General features: G+C 43.2%; 1 protein-coding gene across 2 annotated transcripts in view; it reads right to left on the bottom strand.

The window, feature by feature from the left end:
- The window catches only part of PIAS1 (protein inhibitor of activated STAT 1), a 102,384-nt gene that overhangs the window by 57,631 nt on the left and 31,488 nt on the right, over positions 1 to 13,265 (bottom strand). The gene's annotated exons all lie outside the window — the stretch shown is intronic.

A 13,265-nucleotide genomic window follows, 5' to 3' on the forward strand; every position in this document is an offset into this window, starting at 1 on the left:
TAAAATCTCGAGTATAATGCGCACCCTGACTTTTGAATCTTAGCATAATAAAAAACTGAACTCCTATATATAATGCGCACCCCATTGTACGTGGAGCTTAACTCAGACTTTTTTCTTTAAAAAGGCCAGGAGCCGACCCCGCCAGCACCAAGCCCAGCCTCGCCTGCTTCCCGGAGGCAGCCCCGGGCTGCAGGACAGCGGGAGGGAGGAACGCGTTGCTCCCACCTGCAGGCTCGCCCGGGAAAAGCGCGCAGCCCAGGGAGCCAGCGGCGGAGTTTGAAACTTGCTCCCCGCCTCCCTGGACAGCTGCCTGTGCACCGCACCAAGCTCACATCTGCCACGGGGACCCCCGGTCGCAGTCTGAAGGAGCACCAGGCAGGCAGCGAGCCAGGGCACTGCAGCCTGGCGGCACCACTGGCTCCTCACCTTGTCTGGGAGTCTGGCGGGGCGGCGGCCGCTGCGCCGCACTGCAGCGGGAAAGTTTCTGGCCGGAGGGGAGGGGGAGTTCCCCGGCCTGGGGCTACTTACAGATTTATTGGCTTCTGCCAAAATAAAACTTTAAAATACAGCACCTATGTATAATGCGCACCTCGACTTTGATGCTAAATAACCCGGGAAAAAAGTGCGCATTATACCTGAGATTTTACGGTAGATGTAGAAAATCCGTAACAGACTTTGTGCTTTAAAGGTACTAAACTAAGGGGGATCCAAGAGCTTCATGTCTGGAGTGAAAATTTTAGGAGAAAGCAAACCAACTTTGAAAAGATGGGCAGAGGAAGGCGGGAGGAAGATTTGTAAAGTAAGATACCAGCGCATTATTCGTAGGTTTAATTTTTCTTTGAATTATACATTTCGGCAAATGCAGTTATGGTCTAATAATTTTTGTTCCTCTAATACAACCAGAATGTTTGTGAATACTTGGAGTGCAGGACATATGTTTTAAAATACCATTCTGAATTTGCTTGTGCTACATAGAAATTTAGAGTAGTGTTTTACAACAAAAAGACAGCTGACAGAGCATAAATCTGTTCATAAAAAAAAAAGAATGAGAAGAAAATTCAGAGCCTATTAACTGACAATTACCAACTATCACAATGGACTATGTTAATAAAATAACTTCCACAAAGTTTGTGTATTTAATATGGATATTTGGAAGAATATTTTGTATCCACAGTCTTACTTGATTCCTAGTCCCAGGGTTTTACACTGTTTCTACCACCAGAATACTTGAGCATAGTCAAAATGATAAAAAGTCAGTAGAAATTACTAAATCAGTCACAGTGATTTCATAGAATCATAGAATCATAGAATAATAGGACTGGAAGGGACCTCGAGAGGTCATCGAGTCCAGCCCCCCACCCTCAAGGCAGGATCAAGCGCCGTCTACACCATCCCTGACAGATGTCTATCTAACCTGTTCTTAAATATCTCCAGAGAGGGAGATTCCACCACCTCCCTTGGCAATTTATTCCAATATTTGACCACCCTGACAGTTAGGAATTTTTTCCTAATGTCCAATCTAAACCTCCCCTGCTGCACTTTAAGCCCATTACTCCTTGTCCTGTCCTCAGAAACCAAGAGGAACAAATTTTCGCCTTCCTCCTTGTGACACCCTTTTAGATATTTGAAAACCGCTATCATGTCCCCCCTTAATCTTCTTTTTTCCAAACTAAACAAGCCCAGTTCAACCATCACTGTCTCTCACCTCTTTCCCCACTTCTGCTAGTCAATTTTCAGCCCCCTGTCAGTTCTACCTGTTCCCCACATCCCTACTAAAAAGACTGAGCACTTAAGTAAAGGTAAAAAAAAAACAAAGCTTCCTTAGCTGCCATAGTTAGTAAGTATACTCTCAATCCCAACTTGAAAAAAAATCTTACAACATTTTATCAAGGTAACTTCAAATACTAGGCTTTTTAAAAATACATTCTATTTAGGCTGTTTACCTTAAGTGGCTCCTCTAAACAGGAATGAATAACTGTTAACTTTAAAAAACAGCATAACAGTACACCATTAAGTGTTTAAAGGACATATCGCCTTGGCTTGCCTCAAGATCCATTTTTTTCCTTAGACATCTATATCCAAAGCATTGCCTGGGGGGGGAGACAGTTTTTTTGGGGTGGGTGTTTTTACATGCAAAAGAAAACCTCCAATGAGGCAGATAAAAAGGCAACCACAAGAGCCAAAGTATTTGACAATGTTTACATTTAGTGACACTGTCATTTTAAAAACAGCGTGACAGAAGTGAAATCAAGTGGCAAAAGAGGAACTCCAGAGTGTGCCTTGGGGGCAGACAGAGGGGGAGGGGAATAGCTGCAGACTTAGGTGGTTTTATTTCCGAGTTTCATGTAGCATGGATAGGCCCTACCAAATTCACGGCTGTGAAACACACATCATGGTCTGCGAAATCTCATTTTCCCTGTGAAATCTGGCTATTGTAGGGGAGGCTCAGAGTGCCCTCACACTAGCTCCTATCATGGGCTGGACTCCAGCTGCTAATCCCCAGCCGGGGAGGAGGAGACACAGGACTTCCTTTTCCCCTGCAGAGGCCACTCCCAATACCAGATCAGATCCACTTCCAAGAATCTCACCAATCTGTAGGAAACTCCACCATAGCCCCATGTCAGTCCCCAGTCCGGCAGCAGGGAAAACCTGGACATATAACAACCCATCCCCCAAACCCTGTGACCCTCACTTCTATACTGCTGCTGGCACTGGTACTGACTTTACACCTTGGCATCTAGCCAGCAGCCACTGCGCTCTGGCTGCCCGCTGCTTTCTGGCTGCACTCCTGCCAGCAGCAGAGCAGAAGAATTAAAGGAGGCAATCCCACAACCCCCTCTATAATAGTGCTCCACGGTCCTCCCCCAACCTTCTTTTGGATCAGGACCCTCACAATTACAACACCATGAAATTTCAGATGTAAATATCTGAAACTATGAAACTGACCATTTAAAAATCCTCTGGCCTGCAACTGACCAAAATGAACAGTGAATTTCCTAGGGCTCTAGGAATTGACTATCCCTGTTGGCTGAATCACAGTACTATGAATTTTTCAGATGCCATTTCCAATCTAAAATTAGCAACTCGCTTCTATTTTCCTTTTCTCACACACACACACACACACACACACACACACACACACACACACACCAAAAACATATACCAGCCTCTTCTTTTCCTTTATGATTTTATCCTTTGGTCCCCTTACTCTTGCATAGTCTCTCCTCCTGTTTCCAAAGATGGCCTGTTTCACTGCTTTTAGGGAACCAAGAAGATTTTTGTGAGCTAAGTGAAACTGAGAATCCTCTGTGAATACAGTACTTCCCTACTAATAGCAACAAAGTCCTAAACAAGGCTCAGGTCAGTTTCTCTTTGGAATCTCCCCAATGTCTGGGGAAGAGTTCTATTCAGAATGGCATCAGACCAATGTGTCACCACTCTGAAGGATTTGCCTGCAGGGATCATGCAAGGGATCATGGGAAATTACATGCCCACAGACCCAAAATGACCAGAAGTGTCCTCTCGCTTTTCCTTGTACACAATTTTCTAAAATCCCACCTTTATTTCTTTATTTCTGATGTCAATTTACAAATGACACATTTCAAGGTAATATTAATTGAATCTGAAATAATTGCTATAATTTGTGGGCAGGTAGCAACAAACATCTGAGTTTCCACAGTCATGGAAATTGCTGCGGAGTCCACTCCTTCCCACCATTTGCTGCCTGAAAATACTACAGAATCTGAGATTCCTTTTAAAAAAAGGATGTTGCCACTAGTGGTTACAAAGACACTTAAGAGGCAAAATTAGCATAAAATGATGCTTTGATGTGTTCCCTAACTCAGTGTTTCATAATTTTATTTGGCCACGGAACCCTTTTAAACTCGAAAGAATTTTGCGGAACCCCTAACAGTTTGATATATGGAGCTGCAAAAGTAGACCACAAATAAGTAAGGAGAATAATAAACAAATGCTAAACAAGGTCATGAGACTTCGTCCGACGCAGCGCTAGTCTATATGTATTCAGTCACCCACATGATCCACGCTCCCCGAGAGCGAGTCCGGGGATTTACGGTGGTATACAACAGGCGATCGCACCACTGACTGACTGTGCACGTAACGCTGAGTAGTGACATCATCGTCTCCACTCTCTCGCTAAGCTGGCATTACACAGGGACATGTATTCATGAATGCTTAAATATTTATTTTTTTTAAATAATAAAATGTTATTGTAATGGAGCACCATTTGGGAAACACTGCCCTAATTCTTCACACCAGTAAAACAATCGTTCTGATATGTATATGGCCTCATGCACTTAATGAGTTAATTCTGAAACCTAAAAGATGACATTACAGAGAACTCTCACTACTTGTAGTTTTCAGCAGAAACATACTTATCCCACAAGCCCAACCATTTTCTCCATCTCCCTAGATGTCAAGAGTCTGAAATGTTCCTACCCAGCCGCTAAAACCTCCAGCTTCCTGCATGAAATCGCCTACAGTGTGGGTAGGTGTTGTCAATGTAAGAGTCTGTGGTGAACTAAAACACAATATTTAAAAAAAAAACAGCTACAGTACCAATTATATAATTTACTTTAGTATTTAAATACCTTCATTTTAATGTAAATAGGAGTTGTCCCAGAATTTCTATTAACATAAGAAGGGCCATACTGAGTCAGACGAAAGCTCCACTTAGCCCAGTATCTTGTCTTCTGAAAGTGGCTGGAGCCAGATGCTTCAAGATGAAATTAACAAAACCGGGCAATTAATGAGTGATCAATCGCCCATCATCCAGTCCCAGCTTCTGGCAGTCAGGTTTAGGGACACCCAGACCATAGGGTTCCCACAGACAAATAGGATCCAAGCGCCATACCGCAGAAATTAGGATGCGCTTGGTGCAGAGCACACATAGTTTGGGCACAGTTGAGAGATCTATTAGCATCTTTTACATATGCAGCTACCCCGTACACCTTTTCGAGCCAAAGGGTATTTCCATATATGGATTTACTTATGCAGAGCAGATGAGCTATTTCATAAGAAGAGAGGGTGTTTTGGAGCATTTCAGTCACTCACAATATAGTGTTGACAACTGAGAGGGAAAGTGACATTTAAGTACATCTGAGACACTGAAATAAAACATTTAAACCTTCCTTGTGTTTGAAGAGGCCCATTTGTTAAGCTCAAGGCTTTAAACAACTTCTACAACCATTTCCTCAGGGGCTAGAACACCTCATACTTCTGCGATAGAAAAGTAGCCGTGTTAGTCTGGTGTAGCTGAAACAAAATACAGGACTATGTAGCACTTTAAAGACTAACAAGATGGTTTATTAGGTGATGAGTTTTCGTGGGCCAGACCCACTTCCTCAGATCAAATAGTGGAAGAAAATAGTCACAACCATATATGCCAAAGGATACAATTAAAAAAAATGAACACATATGAAATATATGGTTGTGACTATTTTCTTCCACTATTTGATCTGAGGAAGTGGGTCTGGCCCACGAAAGCTCCTCATCTAATAAACCATCTTGTTAGTCTTTAAAGTGCTACATAGTCCTGTATTTTGTTTCATACTTCTGCAGTTCTCTTGCTCTGGTAAGAATCTACAGATTCAGTTCTTGGAAACATCGGGGAAACCCAGCTTGGATAAGGAAGTTTTCCAGCTACAGAAACACCCCCACAAATAGGTGTTTTCCCCTTAAAGGTTAAACACACAAAATTTCCAACAAGTATTGCTATGTTGAAAGTATAATCCATAGCATAAACAACATTCACTAACCAAAATAAATATTCTTTACTGACGTCCTGTCCTGAAATGCCTGTTTCTGAGCCTTGTTTTTAAAAAGGTCCAGTTCCTATATTATGCTTGCAACATCAAGAAGTTAAAAGTCACATTGAGTACACTTGTTTAAGGGGACACCAACTTGAAACTATTTTAAAGCTGATTTTTGAAAGACTAGATTTCAGGTATTTCCTTGATGATTTTAGGACTATGTAGCACTTCAAGGAGATGAGGGATGGAATAAGCTATACCAGAAAACCTCAACTTTGCCAATATAAATGGCATCCACACTAGCAGCCCTTTACTAGTGTAGTATACCAGTACTCCTTTCCTAGAAAAGCAGTCCTAGTGTAACTATGGCCTAACTATAAGGAAAAAACTGACACTACACCCATGCTGTCGTCCATACAAAGTAAACAATCGAAAATAAATAATTCTCTGATTTTTCCAGCCTCATCTACATTTACATTTGTTGCTGATACAGCTCCACAGGACAGATATGTTTTAATATAGTGGCTATCGTAAAGCACAGTATAAACAGCTAAGTGTCCAGGACAGGTGAAGAGCTGTTCAAAATGAGTATCAGGGTAAGATTAAAAAAAACACAATCATTGTAAGGAAAGCATGTTTATTTTGACTCAGTAGCCATGACCTTCTAATACTAAAGGCTAGCTCTGATGTGTAAATATAAATCTGATATTTCTTGTTTGGCTACATAACACAAATATATGCTCCAGTGTAATACTGCAGCACATTAGTCATGAAGGAGAAGGATCTTCTATATAAAAATCTTACCTAGGTCTTCCGGAGTTGCCTCTCATGGTTCATTTTTCACTTTAGGACACAGATGCACTGATGGCTTTGGGCAAGTCATTTAATTTCTGTATCCCAGGGTGAGTGATAGGCAGACTAACACACTTTGAAAAGGGCACTCTACAAGTATTATTCAAAACTGCCTCCCTCCTAACTAGGGATGGAAGCAAGTAGTCGACTAACCAACAAACCTAGACTTATCAGTTAGTGGAGTCGACTACTCGCATTTCTTCCCCTGTTGCCTCTGTATCAGCCTGTCCAGCTCTTACTACATTCAAACTGCAGGGCCACAGTGGGGGTAGGCCCGGACCCAGCACGAGCCGGGACTGAGTGCCTTTCCTTATCGACTGATCATGTAGTCAATAAAAGTTCTATTGACTACACGATTAGTGAAATACCTGCTTCTTACATCCCTACTCCTTACAGGAAAGGATGTTCTTCCATTTGTGCTGCCTCCAGCTGTCTTCCCAAATCTCTTCCAAAAAATACCTACTTTTAAATTAAGCCAACATTTTAGCAAAGACTGGAAGTAAAGTAAAGGTTGTACAAGTACCAAAAACAGAAAGATAAAATCTAGGTGCAACTAAGGTCTAGAGCCGTGGTCACCAACCAGTAGATCGCGATCTACTGGTAGATCTTGGAGGCTCTAAGAGTAGCTCTTGAGCCCTCTCTGAACTGCGTGCCTGCACAGTACATTTACATTAGATTTCCTCATTTGAGGATCAGCTACTCACTGAGCAACAGCACAGGTGAGTAGCTGCGAGGAATGGTGGGAATTTTTTTTAAAGTAGCAGTATAAGGATTGGGGATAGCAAGTGATGGAAAAAAGGAGAATAGGGAGGACAGGGCTTCAAGGAAGGGGCGGGGCGGTAGATCTTGGCTTGGTCTGTCATTTAAAAAGTGATCTTGGCTGTAAAAAGGTTGGAGACCACTGGTCTAGAGCAAGGGAAAGGAGATTTTTGCCTGAAGCTCCCACACCGGCCAATACTTGCTCATTTCACCCTGGGCATTTACTTATATTTTTTTTCCACAAAACAAAACTGCTTCAGATATCCCCAATATGAGCTACCCAGATGGGAATCAGACCACAAGCCTATTACCACACCAAGTTAAATCTCAAGAACAACCAAATAAGAGAGTTTGAGGAATAGGTCTGTGTCAAAGTGTGAATTCCATTGTGTTTTGTGAAGGCCATTTTTGACCGTAACCTTTCTTGGGGATTAGAGCATCTGTTTTGTAGCAGAGGTTTACGCTGAGAAGATGGACTATGTCTGAGAAACTAGGATAGATCAATTGAGCGCTAGCAACATCAAACTCTTCCATATTGGAACAACAGGTTTCTTATCAGGAAGAGACCATTGGCTTTGACAGTCTCTACACAGAAAGCAAGGGAAAGAGAAGGCGAGGCGGCTGCAGCTTGGACCTCCTCCATACTTGCAGCATCTGGACAAGAAGAACAAACTTCTAATGTACAGCAGAACCAGAGCTAGCCTATAGCACTGTGCTGTAGCACAGATACTACTCAAGCTTACACACACTGCCGAGACAAGTGCCGTACCCCCCGGGTTGAAAACAGCACTCCGTCACAACCAAGGAGACATAGAAGCACACAAGATTCAGCAGTTGGGGCCTATAATGACAGACCAGAGTCTGTCAAGAGAGCATGACAGAGCCAGGCACTGACACCAGTTAGCAAAACACTACTAACATCACAAGTAGGGATGTAAGTGACTAATCAACTACCCAATAAGCCCAGGCTTATCATTACTCGACTAGTTGCTTCCCTCTCTTTCCTGCCTCTGGGAGGCAGGGGCACAGTGGGGACCCAAGCAGTCCCCGCTCACGCAGGGTCCCTGCTTCTCCACATGCGGCTCTTGTACATTTCAAAGACAGAGGCACAGTGGGATAGCGAGTGCACCTCTCCCCTTATTGACTAATCGAGTAGTTGATGGAAATTCCATGAACTACTCGATCAGCTGATTAATTGAACATCCCGTGTCACAAGACACTTTCTTCAAAGCAAAAGCATACCTCTTGCTGACACAGTTAATATACTATTAATACTTCCAACAACTCTGGGTGTTTACAGAAAGGGTTCTTTCCTAAAAGTGGTTATTATGTGAAAGACACACCCCAGCAACTGAGTACGTCTACATCCCCAGTAGTTGGTCAAGTAGCACACTTCGAAAAGTCAGGAAGGACAAATTTAGTCCAGGATGTTGACTAGAAGGTTGTTACCCTGCTCTGGAATGTTACTACACTGGCAGAGACTTTTAACTATGCATTTAGATCAGACCACACTTTTTGCCTAAAGCCACACAAAGGCCTTTCTGACGCTCCACCCATTATTCTAAAAGGTCTTCCTCAGTACCAAGGAAGCTGAGAATTTTATTCATCTTTTAAAGGATATATATTTTTTTTTTAAAGAGAGGGAAAGAAGATAAAGAAAGGAGAGAGTGGAAGTTAGGAGGAAAACTATAATCTTTGAGATTAGCTAAACGTCACAGGGAAATAAATAGCAGGGAAAAAAAAGAATAAAAAATGGAAGTGGGAAAAGGAATGCTAACAGCATCCTAGGAAATGCAATTTTTTTCTTCTAAATATATAACTGACAGAAATCAGACAAAGTCCCAACAACATGTAAATGAATTTTAGAATCTCAGACTATGCCAGTAGTAAGAACTAGAAGCTGAGGAACAAGATACACTGTCCACTGTTGGAAGTCAGGACACTGGGCGAGAAGGACCTTTGGTCTGACCCAGCGTGGCCATTCTGATGTTCTTATATAAAGCCCAACTGTTTCTGCCCCCTGCTGTAACCCACTAGGCCTCACCCCCCCTCCCCTTCCAGAATCAAGAGCGAGCCCAGGAGTCTTCACGGGGTCTGTCTCTCTGCAGAGTTAGCAACAAAGTAAGAATAGACATTACAATGTTAAGGCTAACCAGTGTCCCTTAAGTGACTTGCCACAAGATGTCAGAATATGTTGGTGTTAGAGCTGAGTGGGTCTAATATTTATTTATTTTTCTTTCTTTTATATAGGAATTAGATACAGTGCGCCTGTCAGCTAACTGCTAAGTTGTCTGCCAAAAAAAAAAAAAAAAAAAAAAAAAAAAGTAGAGTTTTCCAGTGCCTTAGAAGCCTCTTGATAAAGATTATTTGTGTAGGGTGGCAGACCAATGGGGTTGGTTCCCCACCTCCCCTTTTGGTGTTTGACTTGTACTGAGCATGCTCAGTAACACTGCTAAAGCCTGACTTCAGTCCACCCTTTCCACGCTTTCACTCCCTCCTCCCCCATCATGGCATGCACAGGTTGCTCCTCCCCACCAAAATCTGAAATGGCACCCCATCACTACGAAAAACATACTAAAGGATTAAATCACAGTACAGAAAAGGGTCCCCACTGATCACACTATACCTGCATCTAGACACATTAACACACTGTTTCACTGCCGGATGGCTCTTTGACACTAGGAGCAAGAGTCTCTGTGCAAGTTCCAGTAAAGTCTTAGGATTGCTGGTGATGAGGCTTTAAACCATACGTGACTAAGATTTGTTCATCCCTTCAGGATTTTACAAACGAAACCTCTGGAATTCCAGGATCACAGTAAGCTTTATGATTATATTAGCAAGGACGTCAGAAAGAATAAAATAGTCCTTCTTTGTTATGGTGTCACATAGGGATGTTAAGGTCTAGATGACAGGATAGTCGACTAGTCACTCCCCCACCCCTTGCTGCCTCTATCAGATACAGCGGACAAGGAGGGTGAGGGAGGGTAGGAGGAGGGTACTTCAAAGCAGCAGCACCCCACAGAGCCGAGTTGCGAGCTCTGTGTGGCGCTGCCACTTTGAAACACGTTTCAAAGGGGCAGTGCCGTGTGGAGCTCGGGGTCAGCTGGGGAATCCCCAGATGATCCTGGTCTTCATGCAGTGCTACCCCTTTGAAATGCTGTGGAGGTGTTTCAAAGAGACAGCACCACCCTACTGACTAAGCAAATAGTCGATGCCAAAATGCATCAACTATTCAATTAGTGAATTACACGCTACTTAACATCCTTCGTGTCACATTCCCTAATCTTAAATCTCATTTGTAAGACTAGCATGCTGTCAAGATAGGACTATATAAATTGTAATCAGCCAACTGAAAATTTGCATGGTTAGAGGAAGACCAAAAAAATTCATGGAAACCTCAAGCCCTTCCATGTCAGGTTGTCATTTCCTGAATCTGTCTAATGCATACAGAACATTAAAAGGCTGAAATTACAGTAATTCAATATGGAAGGAAGGCAAAAGCAGGAAGTACAATAATAAACATATAACGTTTATGGAAGATACTGCTATTTATAATGAAAAACTCAGCTCCTTCCTGGTGTTCCCCAAGCAATGTTTTCCCAGGGTGGTGTAAAAAGAAAAAAAAATGTATGAAATAATAGGTAAGTGCCAATTAGTAGAGCCCTGTGAGGATGTAAAATGTTATATCTGCAAAAATGCTGAGGATCTCTGTATCCACATCTGCAGATACCCATGGACATAAAGCTGATATCCACAGATTTACCCATTAGATGTCCCTGTAACACACAGGTAAGGATAGATCAGCCTTCTTTTATGTATTTATGCCCTGGCTAGAACAGTTTATAATTGTTCACTGTGAACAAATACATTCAATGACTGGTCCAATTTGCAATTTAAAAGTTTCATATAATTTTATTGTAAAAAAAATTCATTATCCAATTGATTTCAACATACTGCAACTGACAGGAAAAAATTAAACTAGAATTGACCCAGTGTGCTAGTTTCTTCTTCTAAGTCAGTAACATTAAGCAGCTGACATGTAACACTACATAGGTATTGGTTCTGATTTGCCAACACAATGCTTCTTGCTTTAATGGCAGAAGTATGATATACAGCTTCAAAACGCAAATGCCATTTACCTTAATACCACCACTGAAAACCTTTTAATACATTCGTTTAAAAAAATTGTTTTAGCACTTCAGAGTTATCAACAATTCTGTTTGGGCATCTAAGATTAGAAAAAAAAAATCTTTCTTGCACAGCAGCTTACTGATTTATTATAGATAATCTCCCATCATTTTGTTTTCAAGTCTCAGAACTGAGTTGCATTTGATGTCTAGAACCTGTGGTCTTAATTATAATGGACCCAGCAGCTACAGAGAATTCCAAGATGTCACAGACAGAAGTACATCAGTGTCAATATATTACTGGAGTGTGGATAGTAACAAAATAGCCTCTAAACCACTTTTCTGCAGTTTGGTCAACAAACTTAACAAAACCCCCAGATTAAACACATGAAAATACCCATCTTATCTGTAGGTGGTTTAAAGCCAAGATTTTTCAAGCATTACTAGGAATGTTAGATATCGGATAATTAAATAGTCGAGTAACCGCACGAATTCTTATTGGTTACTCAACTATTCTATAGTCCCCAAGGGCGGGGCTGGCAACCAGTGCGCTCTGGCCTCACTCCTGGGGAGCCCCCCTGAGCTGCTGCCTCTGTGTCGGGTGGAAGCCGGTCCATGAGGGGAGCCAGTTTAAAAACCAGCTCCTCAAACAGACTGGCTACCTGCTCTGATACAGAAGCAGCAGAGTGGGGTAGCAGCCCCGTCTGTGGGGGGGTCCGAGCTTCCATCAGACAGAGGCTGCTCCGCCTCCCCTGTCCGTGAGGAGCTCAGCCCTTCCATGGGTGGGGGGGACAACACTGTGGGATTGGTGGGTACCGGCTCCTGCTCCCCCTTTGATGGCTCTGATGCTTAGGCTTATCAGTTCATCATACAATCAAGGATGACATGTTGATATCCCTAAGCATTACTAGCAATTTCTGGTTATCCAAATGCCCAGCTTGAGAAACCTGAGATGGGACACTCCTCTTGTGAGTGCCTGCTAGTGGCTGGGTGCAGACTGCAATCTTTTTCCTGCTCCTGCCGCCCCCTCCCTCCCCTTGCAGGTTGACAAACTTACTAGGTAAGTCTTCCGTGGCTCAGCCTCTCAGCCAAATCACACAGCCAGCAATGGATCCCTTCCGGAGTAGCAACGAGTTCTGCTATCAGCCGCCACCCAGGTCTTTGGCCTCATCTCTGGGCCCTTTATAGCCAGCCCCTTGGCTCACGCTTCTGAAGCAGCTCTGTTCCCTTCTTAGGGCCTAGGCCACTTGGCAGAGGGGGAAACTCAGGCCAACCCACCAATCTAGATTCCAACCCAGGAACCCTATGCACAGCAGCTATATGCTGCTCCCTTTCATGGTTGCTGCTGCATTCCCTTGGCCTCTTCCCTCCTGGCCCCTTTTCCTTCAGGTTACAGCTCTCAGGTCCTCTCAACTCTCAGATTTAGCATATGTAGTCAGTCAAGCTCCCTGTGCCTGAGCGGAGCCCCCTTCCTTGCCCTGCTTATCCCAGCTAGGAACAACCTGCTACAGTCTGGCAGCTCCTCTTATCTAAACTTGCCGAGCTCCAGCCGATTACCTGCTTCCTTGGGGCCTCTCTCCTCTGCTGCTCTTTTCCAGGATAGGGTTGAAGCAGCAGGGGGCTGGCAAAGGCCTGTCATACCCCAACATCCAAGGGCTTGGTTTTCAGAACGCACCAAGCACTTTGAATTTGAAAAACAGACGCCTTTACAGTGCCTCGCAAGTCAGCAGTCATCTGAAAATCCTGGCCTCCAATC

Source organism: Pelodiscus sinensis, chromosome 14, assembly GCF_049634645.1.
Source record: "Pelodiscus sinensis isolate JC-2024 chromosome 14, ASM4963464v1, whole genome shotgun sequence".
NCBI classification, from domain to species: Eukaryota; Metazoa; Chordata; order Testudines; family Trionychidae; genus Pelodiscus; species Pelodiscus sinensis.